Raw genomic sequence first — 14326 nt, 5'->3', positions numbered from 1 at the left:
ATGGTCCGTTTGGTATAAAGAGTATACTGTTTGGAAATCTCACTTTAAAAACCTCACTAAATCGAGCCTAGACATCACTCATGTAAGTATATCAATCATTGTAATGACTTGGAATTACTGATAAATCTTAATTATAGGTTCAAAATAACGACTATGACTATAATTAAAGGTTACACTTGAATAAAATAAGTGTAGCTTAACTTACAGAGTTTTAGCGAAAATCGAGAATTAAGCGGGTAGAATCTCGATCTGAAAGCTCTATATTTCAGACGCTCCATGGTCTCTCTATAATAGCCAGAAAGTAGAAAGTATCAGGACTAGATGGTGGACGTTACTCCAGAGGATTCTGGATGAAAGTTGTGAGAAAAGTGGCTGAAACTTGCAGCTACATATAGCCAAATTCGGAGTACGCGTCACGCAATTGGTCGGAGCACACCACTCAAACGGTCGTATCAGATGACGTGGCAGCTGTCGCGTGGTGACACATATCGAAATCCTATGGTGGGTCAGATGCGCGCCACGCCTCTTTTCTGTGCGCGCGGCTGCGCGTGGGAAATTCTGATTTCTTTAAAAATTCATATTTTCTTCATATAAGTTTCGTTTTCGATGTATTTTATATCCACGCGTAGCTATTGACGATATATACAACTTTAACTTAGACTATGTCGGCTAATTTTGACTATATTTTTATAGTTATATTTTAAACAGCCTTAGATTGTTAAATTTCATTAAAAAAATCATAACTCTCTCATCCAACGTCCATTCTCAATTGTCTTTATATCGTCGAACTCCTATTAATGAGATCTTCGATTCTAATTTAGATTGTTTTTCCTAACAATCGATCGATTTTAATTTTGGTTTATGTGTCGCATACTGCTGCGCTGAAACTTCTAAAAAATCATAACTTCCTCTCACGAAGTCAAATTTGGACGTTCTCTAAATGCATGCTCTTGATTTTATGCTTACTACGACTTTCGTTTAGATTACTTAGGCTAATAAGAAATCTATCTAAAATTCACTTTCCACGATACACATAGCCGTGTCGGTTTAATCGCGAAACTTCGAAGAAGCATATCTTCTTCATACAAAGTCGGATTTCAGAGTTTTTTATATATACGGAATCCTTGTCCCATATACTATAACTTTGGTTAAGATTATTTATCCTGAATAATCATTTATCAAAAAGTCATTTTTAACGTTTATTATTTCTTAATTGACTAGCTCGAATTTGTTGGCGTTACAATTATCTCTCCCTTAGGATGATTACATCCCATAATCATCAACAAAACATGAAACATCCTAAAAACTCAGATAAAATTTTCATTTTTAAATTCATTTCAATCATACGATAATCATATCAAAACAGTCGGGAGAATATCGTAGTAACATATTATCAAAGTACAAAATCCCAAAATCACATGATGCGGAAAATCATAGGTGGATGCAGTGCGATCAGGTCGGGCCCTTCCCTTTCGAGCTAGAAGTACCTGAAACAGAAATTGAAAACCGTAAGCACAAAGCTTAGCGAGTTCCCCCAAAATACCACATACCATATATACAAACAGTGAAAACATATTGGGTCTATTTCACCCCATTCAGCATCTTTCAACCGGTACTGGGTCTATTTCACCCCCCTTCGGTATCTTTCAACCAGTATCGTGTCTATTTCACCCCTACCACGAACACATATAGCCATAACAATAAAAGTCACAAAGACATCAAGCAGATACAAGCAGAACAGGTAATTGTCACGAAGACAATCATCATGCTACAAACATAATCTAGTAGGTCAGCATTAGTGCCTTCGACCCATGGCTACATTGAAAGCAACTCACCACTAACAGAAGATAGCTGAATCAACACTCGATCTGTTGTGGACACTACTCGTCACACTAAACATAATCCAGAAATGACTCCAATCAATAACAAAGGTTTTGTCCCATACTAATGGTCCACTCATCCTTCATCATATTAAGGGCAAAAGACCATTTTTCCCCTTTCCCTACAAGACCCAACTAGTCCAAGCCCAAAACCCTAAATGGACCAAGGCCCAAAATAGATCCAATAAGCTTCTGAGAGAACGTCTGGCGTCCACTCAATGATGCTTGGCGTCCGAAGGCCCAACGTTCTAACTAAAACACATGGTGTGGCCACATAACCCCTAATCCTTAACCAAGGTCTTAATGGCTTAAGACCTAACATTCAAACTTCAGATCCAATGCTAAAAGAATGTTTAAAGTCATAAAGTTGCAACCTTTATGACTTTGGATGGCTACAAAGAGCCCAACACCACAATCTAACTTAAATCACTCTAAAGTTCCAAAACTCTTGCATAGAAGAGTATCAAGGTCCAAGCTTGCATTTTTATGATTCTAAACCCTCCAAAATGCTTGATAGGACAGCCCAAACCTCTGGAGCATTCCAAACTCACAAAAGTCAAGTTCTTTGGACCAAAAAGAACATAAAACTACACTTAAGTGAGATCTAATAAAGAAGTCATCAAGATCTGAACTTTATACCTCCAAAAGGTGCTCCAAGATGCCAAGAGTCCAGATCCAAAGGCTAGAGAGCAACACCAACACTCCAAAGATCTTCCTTCTCCACCAAGAACACTAAAATGATACCAAAATGTTACTCCAAGGCTTCAAAACACTCGCACACACTTAGGGTTTCGAAATGAGGGCTATAAGGGACGAAGGCTGGAGATAAGAAACGTTTTGCGGCTATAACGTCCTTTAAATAGGGTGCAAACCCTATTAATTAGGGTTTGTCCTCGGCGTGCAAACGTCTGGTGTCCACAAACTTACGATTGGCGTTCCGACCCCTGGCATTCCATTCCTAATGCCTGGCGTTTTGGACCAAAATGAAAAGTTAATACAAAGCAAGGCCAACAATGCAAATACCTGGAAACTGGCGTTAAAAATCTCCTCCGCTTGAATCAAACTTCGTCCTCAAAATCCGCTGGTGCAAACAAGCCTGGGAGTGCTTCTTTATCTCATCCTCCGGTTCCCACGTCCACTCAAAGCCCTTTCGTTGCTGCCATTGCACCTTCACCATGTTCACAACCTTATTATGCAGAGTCTTGGTCTTCCTGTCGAGGACCACCATCAGTCTCTCAATGTAGTTCAGGCGGTCATGTACCTGAATATCCTCCAATGGAACCACTGTGGAATCATCAACCAAACACTTCCACAGCTGAGAGATGTGAAAAGTACTGCGAATCTGGCTGAGTTCCTCCGGGAGATCCAAATGATATGTCACCCTACCCACCCGGGCTTCATTCCTGAAAGGACCAATATACCTAGGGCCTAGCTTACCCCGCTTCCTGAACTGGATGACACGCATTTCCAAGGTGACAACTTTAGGAGTACCATATCCCCGAACTGGAACTCCAAATCTGACCGGCGTCTGTCTACGTATCTTTTATGCCGACTCTGCGTTGTCTAAAGTCTACCACGGACCTGTTGCATCATCTCGGTCATCTTGAGTACCACCTCGGTACTCCCCATGACTTGCTAACCGGCCTCATCTAAACATATTGGGGTCCTACACTTCCTCTCGTAGAGCATCTCAAAAGGAGGTCGATCAATGCTAGCATGATAATTGTTGTTATATGAAAACTCCGCCAAAGGGACATACGTATCCTAACTCCTACCGAAATCCAATACACAAGCCCGAAGCATATCCTCCAAGGTATGGATAGTCCGCTCACTTTGACCATCATGTTGGATTAGTGTCTAAGTCCATAACTATTTTCGTATGTACTTGACCCGATTATGAGCATGGTCCTTTTTGGGTTGCCATCACCATAGCAATATGTAGGATGAATTAAGGAGAGAAAGGTTTAAATATGATTTATTAATATATTACAAGAATAATATATTAAAGGAGAAATCATATAGTTTAATTAATATTAGTCAAGAATTAATTAAGAATTAATTTTGTGGCTAAAAGAGATTAATTGAATTTAGGGGACTGGATTTGTAATTATAAGATAATTACGATTGGGCTATGGATCACCTAATAATATATAGGTTGGACGAATTCTATGGGAAGCCCATTAGAAATCGTCCAAGGGATATGTTAAAGGAGTCCATGGGCTGCTTAGGGCCTAAGCAGTCAGATTAGGGTTTCCTAGTTGCAAACCCTAATAGCCTACATGTATATATAGGACCCCTATGCCCCAAAAACGTGGCTAAGAGTTCCTCTAGGGTTTCCAGCCATTTTTGGTGCCTCCTCTCTCCTCCCTCTTCATCCAAGTTGCTTAGTGGTGTTTGTGACTCCATTAGAGGTGCAACACTTGAGGCACTAAGCTTTCTGAAGCTAATCAAAGCAAGGATTGATTGTTATTGCTATATAACAATCAAAGGTAATTACTAAACCCTTATTTCAGTTCTTATTTGATAGATCTAGGGTTTGTAAGTCTTGGATTCATTGCATGTACAATAGAGAAACCTAGATCCAAGCATTAGGGTTTGTATGAGCACATAGGATTGTTCTTATGCTTAAAACCCATCACATCAGTCTGCAGGTGAAAAGTTGTGCTGAAGTGCAGACGAGTACCAAACTCTTCATAAAATCTCTTCCAGAACTTGGAAGTGAACCGAACGTCCCTATCGGAGACCACAGAAATCGGCACCCCATGATGTGCCACAACCTCCAAATGTAGATGTCTGCCAACTTCTCCGCAGAGATACTCTCCTGGATCGGGATAAAATGTTCACTCTTTGTCAACTGATCCACGATGACCCATATCGAATCCACTTTGCGTGTCGTCCAAGACAATTTGGTGATAAAATCCATCGTAATCTCTTCCTATTTCCAAACGGGAATATCCAATGGCTTCATTTTGTCGTGGGGTCGTTGATGCTCGGCCTTGACTTTACTGCAAGTCAAGCACCTCTCCACATACCATGTCACGTCCTGCTTTATACATGGCCACCAATAATCAGGCCGGAGATCTCTATACATTTTTATTGCTCTGGGATGAATATAGAATCTCGACTTGTGCGCTTCTTCCATAAAAATATGTCGCGCACGACCCCAGTACGGAACCCACACCCTCTGATGAAGGGTCAATAACCCCCGGCTATCATAATTGAAGGAAGCCACCTGACCCACAATGCGCTCACTCTTTCGGTCATCTTCCTTCATAGCCTCAATATGAGACTCTCCAGTCTGCTCTAATTGTTGGGTAATCACTGTCATCCTCATACATAAATCCCTGATCGGAGCCGCGACCGCCTTGCGGCTAAGAGCATCCGCCACCACGTTGGCCTTCCCCGGGTGATAAAGGATCTCACAATTTTAATCATTCACCACATCCAACCATCCGCGCTGCCTCATGTTCAGATTTGGCTGATCCATCAAATACCTCATGCTCTTGTGATTTGTGTAGATAGTACAGCGGACCTCACAGAGGTAATGTCGCCAAATCTTGAGGGAAAACACCGCTCCCCCCAACTCCAAATCGTGTATAGGGTAATTCGCCTCATGAGGCTTCATCTGCCTCGACGCGTACGCAATCACATGACTCCGCTGCATCAACACTGCACCTAAACCTATGATCGAAGCATCACAATATACCATAAAATCCTCCACACCCTTTGGCAGGGTCAGAGTCAGTGCCTCACACAATTTCTGTCTCAAGGTCTTAATAGTTTTCTGCTGCTCAGGTCCCCAACAAAATGTGACAGTCTTCTTTGTTATCCTGCTCAAGGGAAGCGCTATCTTGGAGAAATCCTGAATGAATCTCTGATAATAACCTACCAATCCAAGGAAACTCTGAATCTCAGATGCAGACCTCCGAACCACCCACCTCATCACCACCTCAATCTTGCTTGGGTTGACCAGAATACCGTTCTGGTAGCGAAGGTGCCCCAGAAACTGCACCTCGTGCAACCAGAACTCACACTTGGAGAACTTTGCGTACAATCTCTCCCTCCTCGGAGTCTCTAATACCTCCCTCACGTGCTCCTCATGCTGCTCCCGGGTCTTGGAATAAACTAGATTGTCATCAATAAACACAATCCCAGACCGATCCAACATGGGTATGCATACACGATTCATGAGATCCATGAATGCGGCTGGAGCAGTGATGAGATCGAAAGGCATCACCACGAACTCGTAATGACCATAATGAGTTCGGAAGGCTGTCTTTTGCATGCCCTCCTCCCTGACCCTTATCTGATGATAATCCGAACGCAGATCAATCTTGGAGAACCAAGATGCACCCTAAAGCTGATCGAATAAATCGTTGATCCTCGAAAGTGGGTAACGGTTCTTCACCGTAAGCTTATTTAGCTCCCAGTAGTCAATACACATCTGATGCATCCCATCCTTTTTCTTCAAAAATAAGATCGACGCTCCCCATGGTGAACTACTCGGTCAAATAAATCCCTTGTCTAGCAGCTCTTACAGCTACATAGACAACTCCTACATTTTTGGGGGTGCTAGCTGATAAGGTGCTTTAGCTATCAGAGCCGCACCTAGAACCAAGTCAATATGAAACTCCACATGCCTCTCCGTAGGCACTCCCGGTAAATCCTCGGGGAACACATCCGGGTATTCCCGAACGATTGGTACATCATCCATGGTCACCTCACCCGTCCCCCGGGCATCCATCACATAGGCCACAAACCCAGAACATCCTTGCTGAAGATAACGTCTGGCCCTGGCTGTCGAACATAGAGTCGGCCTACGATGAGCACCCTTACTGTGGATCACCAAATCTCCCCTACTTGGGGCCCGAACACGTACCAACTGAAGCCCACAATCAATCATCTCCCCATTGTGGCTCAACCAATCCATCCCCACAAGCACCTTGCTCTCGTGGTGGGGAATCGTGACCAAATCAATCGGATACTGCTCACTGAATAACTTCAAAGTGCACCCCCGATGAACCCTCGACACTCGCACCAAATGGTCATCAACAATCTCAACCTCTAGTGGATAATCCAACTCTCTCGGAGTCTCGGCAAACCTCTTGCTAAGCGCAAGAGATACAAAAGATCGGGTAGCCCCCGAATCGAATAAGACCAATACAGGAATAGCGTTCGCAAGGAACGAACCTAAACAGCAATACAAACATATAAGCATAAAAAATAACATAAATAGGAAGGTAAGGAGAAGATACATACCAGTGACCATATCGGGTGTTGCACGAGCCTCCTCAACTGTCAGTTGAAATGCCCTGCTCCGAACAAATGGCGCCTCCGCCTTGCCCTGGCGGCCATCAGTGATCCGCATAGTCGCTGGAGCAGGTGCTGCTATTGGTCCTCTTGATGCTAAACTCGGGCATTTGACCTTCTTCTGGCCCCTTTGATTGCTATGGAAGCAAATCAGATATGATGTCTGGGTGGTGGTGGTGGTGGTGGTAGTAGTAGCAGTGCAATACCTGCTGAAATGACCCGTCTTGCCGCACTTGTAGCAGCCCGAACCACCCGCCCTGCTGGCCTTTCGACCTAGAATCGAAGCCCTTGGGTTTCTTCGCCGAAACCCCAGTTGTCTACCCATGTTATGCCTTTCTCTTCTCTATTAACTCCAAATCAATCTCCTGTTCCTGGGCCTTATATATCATGTCGTCCAGGGTCGGGTAGGCAAAAAAAGTAACAAACTCCCTGATATTAGGTCTCAGCATGTCATGGTATCGGGCCTTCCTCATCTTCTCATCTGTCGCATACTAGGGTACCAATAAAGCTCTTTCTCAGAATTTGGCGGTCATCTCTGTTACGGTCTCAGTCGTCTGTCTCATATCCAGAAACTCCCTAGCTAGCTATTGCACCTCAACAGCTGGTGCAAAATCCGGTCGGAACCAGGTCTAAAAATTCGACCAGGTCAAGGCCTCAATGGTTGGGGCTCCGAAAGTATAACCAACTTCCTCCCACCAGTCCCGAGCTCGCTCCCTCGGACATCCTGCAACGAACCTCACATTCGACCCCTTGGGACATAAGCTCGTCATCTGGGAACACTCAATATCTGCTAGCCAACGCCTGGTGGCAATAGGGTCCTTCTGTCACACCCCCGGCCGCCAGCAAAACGCTGAGGTGTGCGACGTAAATTAGTGATCATAGTTATTTAACATACGTTGAACAGTACAAATATAATCTTCTATTACTACCGAATTAGAAATTACATTGACAAAGACTATCACTAAATCGAGACACATGCCTAACAATCTGACGCTTACAAAGGTATAATAAAAATAACGGAGAGTCTTCCGAGTGAACACTTCCGACCTGCTAAATAACCTGAGAATACATGCATTAAGATACGTCAACAAAAGATTGTTGGTGAGTTTTATAGTTTTTGACATGAAGTATTTTTATAACCAAAAGTGTTTTATAAAATTTATCTGGTGAGCCAACTTTTATAAATACGTACTTTTCTATCAAAAGTATAAAAATAAATGATTTGTAAAATTGTATTTGGACTTAATTAGAAATATCGTTTGTTCAAATCCAAAAGTACAAAATTTGGTGAATATATAAGTAAACCAAACTTATATCAAATTTTTACGGTTCTCATGACTAAAATACATTTTATATAAAGATTTTGAATACCAAATTATATAAAAATAAGGCATGTTACCCTTTCGAAAACATAAGATAACCAACTTTACTCTTGAAGTTTCATACAAGAATGACATAGTTTATATGTAAAACTCATAGATTTTGAGTTTATAAAACTTGTAAGGTTGTGTCGTCGTAGTTATTAAGTATTATCTTACTTAATTTATGAGCCGACGCTTAAACAGTGGGGAAAACTCCTCCCACATAAACATTGTGTTTCGTATAAAAACAAAAGGTTTATTTAAATAACTGATTTAATGTAAGTTAATAAATCATGTACAGTCATGTCATGATATTAATTAAGTGTTATATGACTTACTTAATTTCTGGTATTGACACTTATCTTTTTGAGTCACAAGCTATCCCACTACATACAGTCTCTTTCAACTAGTATAAGTGGACAAAATCTCTGTATATATCCTATTTCAATCCTATATGGTAACATAAATACATCCGGGGTCTAAAATGAGCTTATAACCGAACTGTGACGAACACATCTACACCAGCACTTGGAAATTTTAGTGTAGAAAGTCCATACCCACGTTTATTTACTGTCGTGGACTTTACAGTTTAGGAACGCCAACACTCGTTTCGACTCGTCAGACGATGGTTGTAGCTAGCAACCGATGGCGGGATGTAAACCCATATAAGTCTATAATACTGAACTTATATCTGGCGTTCCTCGTTCCATATTGATTAACGGTTATGACACGGAGGAATTCCTACTAAGATGTACGGTCTTAGTGTTGTTACAAGGTATCCCATATAGCCTAGGAAATGATCCTAACTCATATGGGTTTAGAAATGAACGTAGCTTCTACAGAGAGACCCGGAAGTGTTGGATCCTAACAATGAGTCTAGGCATCCTAATCCTAAACTCTCCATTATAAGTATATCGAACACCTATAATTCTTTGATGTTTAAGAATAATTATTGATTGAAGTCTTATGGTATTTGAGATTCATAAGAGTTAACACATATCTAATATTTATTATCTGTTGTGACGAAATTTGGAGAACATAACGGCTGTTTTGATAATATTGTCCAGGTTTCAACCAATGTGAAACCAACAATTCTCATAACATTCAATAAGTTGCATAATTGATACGATATATAATTTATTTGGCAACGATTCTAAGAATCTGAGAATCAATTATGTTATCATATATGACGAATTTCATATTACAATAAAAATGATTTACATTTTTATAATAATTATAATAATAAAATATATCGTTTATTTAAAAATCATTTCTACGTGATGATCGGGAGTATAATAATAATAATAATTCATTTTTGGTATATTTTCAATTAATTATTATGTGATTCATCAAATTTCGATTATCAACCGCTTAAGGTAAGGTACGTTTCTTTTGTACATAATTATGTTGAATAACATATTGGGTCATAAGTATAATGTCTTTTCATGCTTTCTCAACATATTCGTGCGTATATACGACAAATATTACAATTTATGATTCATCAAATAACTTATATCTTTATAGCAATCTACTTAAAATCTTGTGATTTTTATTAATATTAATTAATATATCACAACAATGTGTAATTATGTTATTTATAGCATTCTACTATAACTTATTGATGATTTACACATTTTAGATTGCTATTTCATAAACTTTTGACCAATAATAAAGTATGATGCTATTTTGTGTATAAAACTTGAAAATTATCAAAACTTTAATATACACTTATGTATTCTTCCCCAAATATTAAAACTGTAAAAGATGGGTCGTAAAAACTCACATTCGATGCGTGATCTCGATCTAGGCTCGGTTTTGGTGAAGCTTTTCGTGAATAACCACAAAATAAACATTCTTGAACTTTGAAACACTTTAGCGGTTTGTTTTGTAATATTTAAAACTAAAGGGATCGTTTTTGTAATGATTTAAGTCAAAAGGTTGATTTTAAATCTTGTAAAATATGCGTAGGGCTGCTTTTGATTAAATAACCCAAAAGAGGGACTGCTTTTGACCCATTGATAAAATTAAGGGGCTGGGAAGGGACCTGATTTGATTTATTATCTCAACAAGGGTAATTTTGATTTAAAATGCAAAAGGTGGGGGTTGGTTTTGCCACATTCATCAGATGAAAAGGGGATCGCGTCTTCTTCATATCTTCGTCTGATCGGAGCAAAGGAACGGGAAAGGAGCAGACGAATCGAGCAGTGGAAGACCATACTCGGCGAGGAGGGTAGCCACCGGTCTCCGTCGACCCTTTTGCTCTCTTGGCCCGTCGTCGTCAGCCACCGATCGAGGGCTGTTTTGGTCCTACAACACAAGCGATGGAGGAGGGGGGTCTTCACCTTCGTTTCTGATCGGAGAAGAAAAGGGAAACAAAGGCAGTAAACGAGAGAAGGTGTTTGGGTGGTGCTTCATCGACCGGAGGGGTTTCAGTCGGCGTTTCCGACGAGCCCATCATGGTTTCCTTCTTCTTCATCGGCAATGAAAGAACAGGGGGTGATTGGGTGATGTTATTTTTTGAAGAAACAAGGGAGTGGAGGTTGGAACTGCTGAGGATGGTTGTCGACAAACAATCCACAGAAGGAAAGCAGCAGCAACAGTTTGCGGTGGAGTGGTGTTCGGTGATTGCTTGATTTCACAAGGGGAGGGTAGTTGCCTTTTCCGGCGACCCTTATGGGTTCCTTTCTTGTCGTCGGTCAGCAGCAAACCAACGGAGCAACAATAGCTACAGTCGATGGTGGAGTGGTGGTGCTACACGATCTGTAGGAAGCAAAGAGGGGCTACAATCGCCGGTAAAAAGTCACCGGCCATAGGCTTATTCTTCGTTGATTTCATAGACGGGAGAGAAAAAGAAAACAGTGAGGGAGTGATAGTTTTTGGGAGAGAAACCGGTAGCTTCCTTTCTAAGCATGATTCACCCTCCAAACTAAAGTCTTTTTTGACTTTTAATAGATATTTTAAGAAATAAATATTTATAAAGTATTTTGTGCTATAAATCCCGTTCTCTCGATTCTCGTGTCATCATAACGACTTATGAAATTTTTCTGAAATTGCATGCTCTAAGTTCCGGTCATTGTGATTCCAGAACCGCGGACGGAATTCAATTTCGATATACCAAACTCCATGAATTAACGTTTAAAGTTTTGCGATTAATTGGTTCGGATTCGACAGATTTTTACGAAACTGTTTTTGGTCAAGACTAAAAATATGATAAAAATATAATAAAATAATATAGCATAATTTGAACTCAAAAACATGCTCAAAAACAGTTTACGAGATTCGTAGCTATTCCAAACGAACCAGTGTACGGTTCGTTTTAGTAAAATCAAATAAATACTGATTTTTATACTTTTAAAAGGCGTAACTTCTTCATACGATCTCTGTTTTGGACGTTCTTTATATTCACGGAATTAGGAGAACGTAATCTATTCAAATTTATTATCCATAGCTCTCAATTATACTTAATGTAAAATTTTATGTTAAACGCCACAAATAAATTTAATTTTTGGTGATTTTCGATTCGATCTTCAACGATAAATGTATTGAACATTTTGAGATGTTCTAAAAGCAATTATGAATATAATATCTTTAATATACATTATAAACATAAAATTACACACAATTGGTCCTTAATACATAACGGTTTGCGGTGGTTTGACCGCCGAACTCTGACCAATTTTTACAAATTGTTACACCTTCAACCCAAAGAATTCGGGTGCCCCGCATCCCCAAAAATCCATGAAGGAGAGAGTGTGAGCCCCAGATTGGATAGCGGCCAGATCGGCCCTGAAGATCTAAAGGCGATCTTCCATCAGCTCAATGATACCCTCCTTGATCGACCCAAACATCACCGAGGTCGCATCAAGGATGTCTCTAGTAACCTATGACACAATGAACTCGTGTAATCCCTCATCAATTGGTTTGGTGCTCGTGCTTGAACCAGATCTAGATCCTGAACCCCCTGTTCCATTACGTGTCATCACCATGCTGAAACATAACCATATAAATAATCAGTAAACACATGAAGAGGTTCACACGTTCGAGCTTCCTAGATTCATCGTGGTCTTCCTGGTCTTGGGTATAAATCATTTGCTTTCAGTAGTACGGGCCCAATACTACCTTCCACACCTATTTATACCCTCCTCGAGGACTACCTCGACTCCTCCAAGTCACTCATCCCCATCTAATACTCTCCTCATACTATAAGGCGTCCTACGCTCCAATATATATTCCATGGACTTCCTGGGGTTCCTTTCCTCACCACTCTCTGCTATCAGTTGCAGGAGGAACTCCCACTAATACCATCTAACTACCACATTAATACAATTACATACTATCGATACTAGATAATTCTTTGAATGAACGCTCCTACACTATAACGGTTGGAATCAGACAAGAGTTGTGCAATAAAGTTAAACCTATCCTTCTAAAATTATCCAATCTCAATAATATGTAACCAAACGCATTCATCCACTAGTTAGTTGGTACTAATAAAATTTCCTAAAAGCACAAAGCACGCAACATTCGAGCATCAAACAATTCAAGTCAGAACATAACCTATACAGGCCATCCTATCAGATCATTGATCTCATACTAGCATGCAGATCTATAAGCTCATACAATAGCCACATAAAGGCATCTCTCCTAGTATACTATCATGCAATCCTGAGCAGATCCTTAGTCCTAATCTAGCATGCAATTCACATATCATACTGTAAAACATATAACATGTATGGGTATTTTGGGAAGACTTATTTGAGCTCGGCCGATTGCACGCGTCACTCCCCTTTCTTTTATTTAAATTCCTTAGTTAAAATGTTTCTTTTTATGGAAAATCTACCAGATCCTCGATTTGAGTTCAGGCACACCCGAGAGTATGCCCGCATCCCTCAAACCAAGGCTCTGATACCAACTTGTAACATCCCAAAAATTCAGATAAAATGTTCATTTTAAATTCATTTCAATCATACGATAATCATATCAAAACAGTCGGGAGTATATCGTAGTAACATATTATCAGAGTACAAAATCCCAAAATCACGTGATGCGGAAAATCGTAGGTGGATCTAGTGCGATCACGCCGGGCCCTTCCTTTTTAAGATGGAAGTACCTGAAACATAAGCTAAAAACCGTAAGCAAAAAACTTAGTGAGTTCCCCCAAAATACCCCATACCATACATATAAACAACCAAAAACATATTGGTTCTATTTCACCCCCTTCGGTATCTTTCAGCCGATACTGGGTCTATTTCTCCCCCTTCGGTATCTTTCAACCGGTATTGGGTCTATTTCACCCCCCTTCAATATCTTTCAACCGGTAATGGGTCTATTTGACCCCCTTCGGCATCTTTCAACCGATATCGGGTCTATTTCACCCCTACCACTAACATATATAATCATAACAATAATAGTCACAAAGACATCAAGCAGATACAGACATAACATGTAATTGTCACGAAGAAAATCATCATACTACAAACATAATATAGTGGGCCGATATCGGTGCCTTTGACCCATGGCTACAGTGAAGGAAAATAACCTCTAACAAAAGATAATTGAATCAACACCCGATATGTTGCGAACACTACTCCTCACACTAAACATAATCTAGAAATGAATCCAATCAATAACTAAAGTTTTATCCCATACCAATGGTCCACTCATCCTTCATCATATTAAGGGTAAAATACCATTTTGCCCTTTTCTCTACAAGACCCAACTAATCCAAGCCCAAAACCTTAAATGGCTCAAGGCCCAAAATCGATCCAACGGGGT

The 14326-nt window shown here is 40.4% G+C and overlaps 1 long non-coding RNA gene across 1 annotated transcript; it reads right to left on the bottom strand.

Moving 5' to 3' along the window:
• Positions 1-1336: 1336 nt before the first annotated feature.
• Positions 1337-11465, bottom strand: LOC145159395 (uncharacterized). The gene is made up of 3 exons (XR_013737678.1): positions 10335-11465; positions 7140-8249; positions 1337-1487 (listed from the first exon to the last, which is right to left on the bottom strand). It is a non-coding gene; the product is annotated as an uncharacterized LOC145159395 (long non-coding RNA).
• Between the last annotated feature and the right edge of the window lie 2861 nt (positions 11466-14326).

Source organism: Lactuca virosa, chromosome 2, assembly GCF_052849685.1.
Source record: "Lactuca virosa cultivar CGN04683 chromosome 2, Lactuca_virosa_CGN04683_v6, whole genome shotgun sequence".
Taxonomy (NCBI): domain Eukaryota; kingdom Viridiplantae; phylum Streptophyta; class Magnoliopsida; order Asterales; family Asteraceae; genus Lactuca; species Lactuca virosa.
Note: the sequence above shows the minus strand (reverse complement) of the source record. Positions and strands in the feature narration are given on the sequence as shown.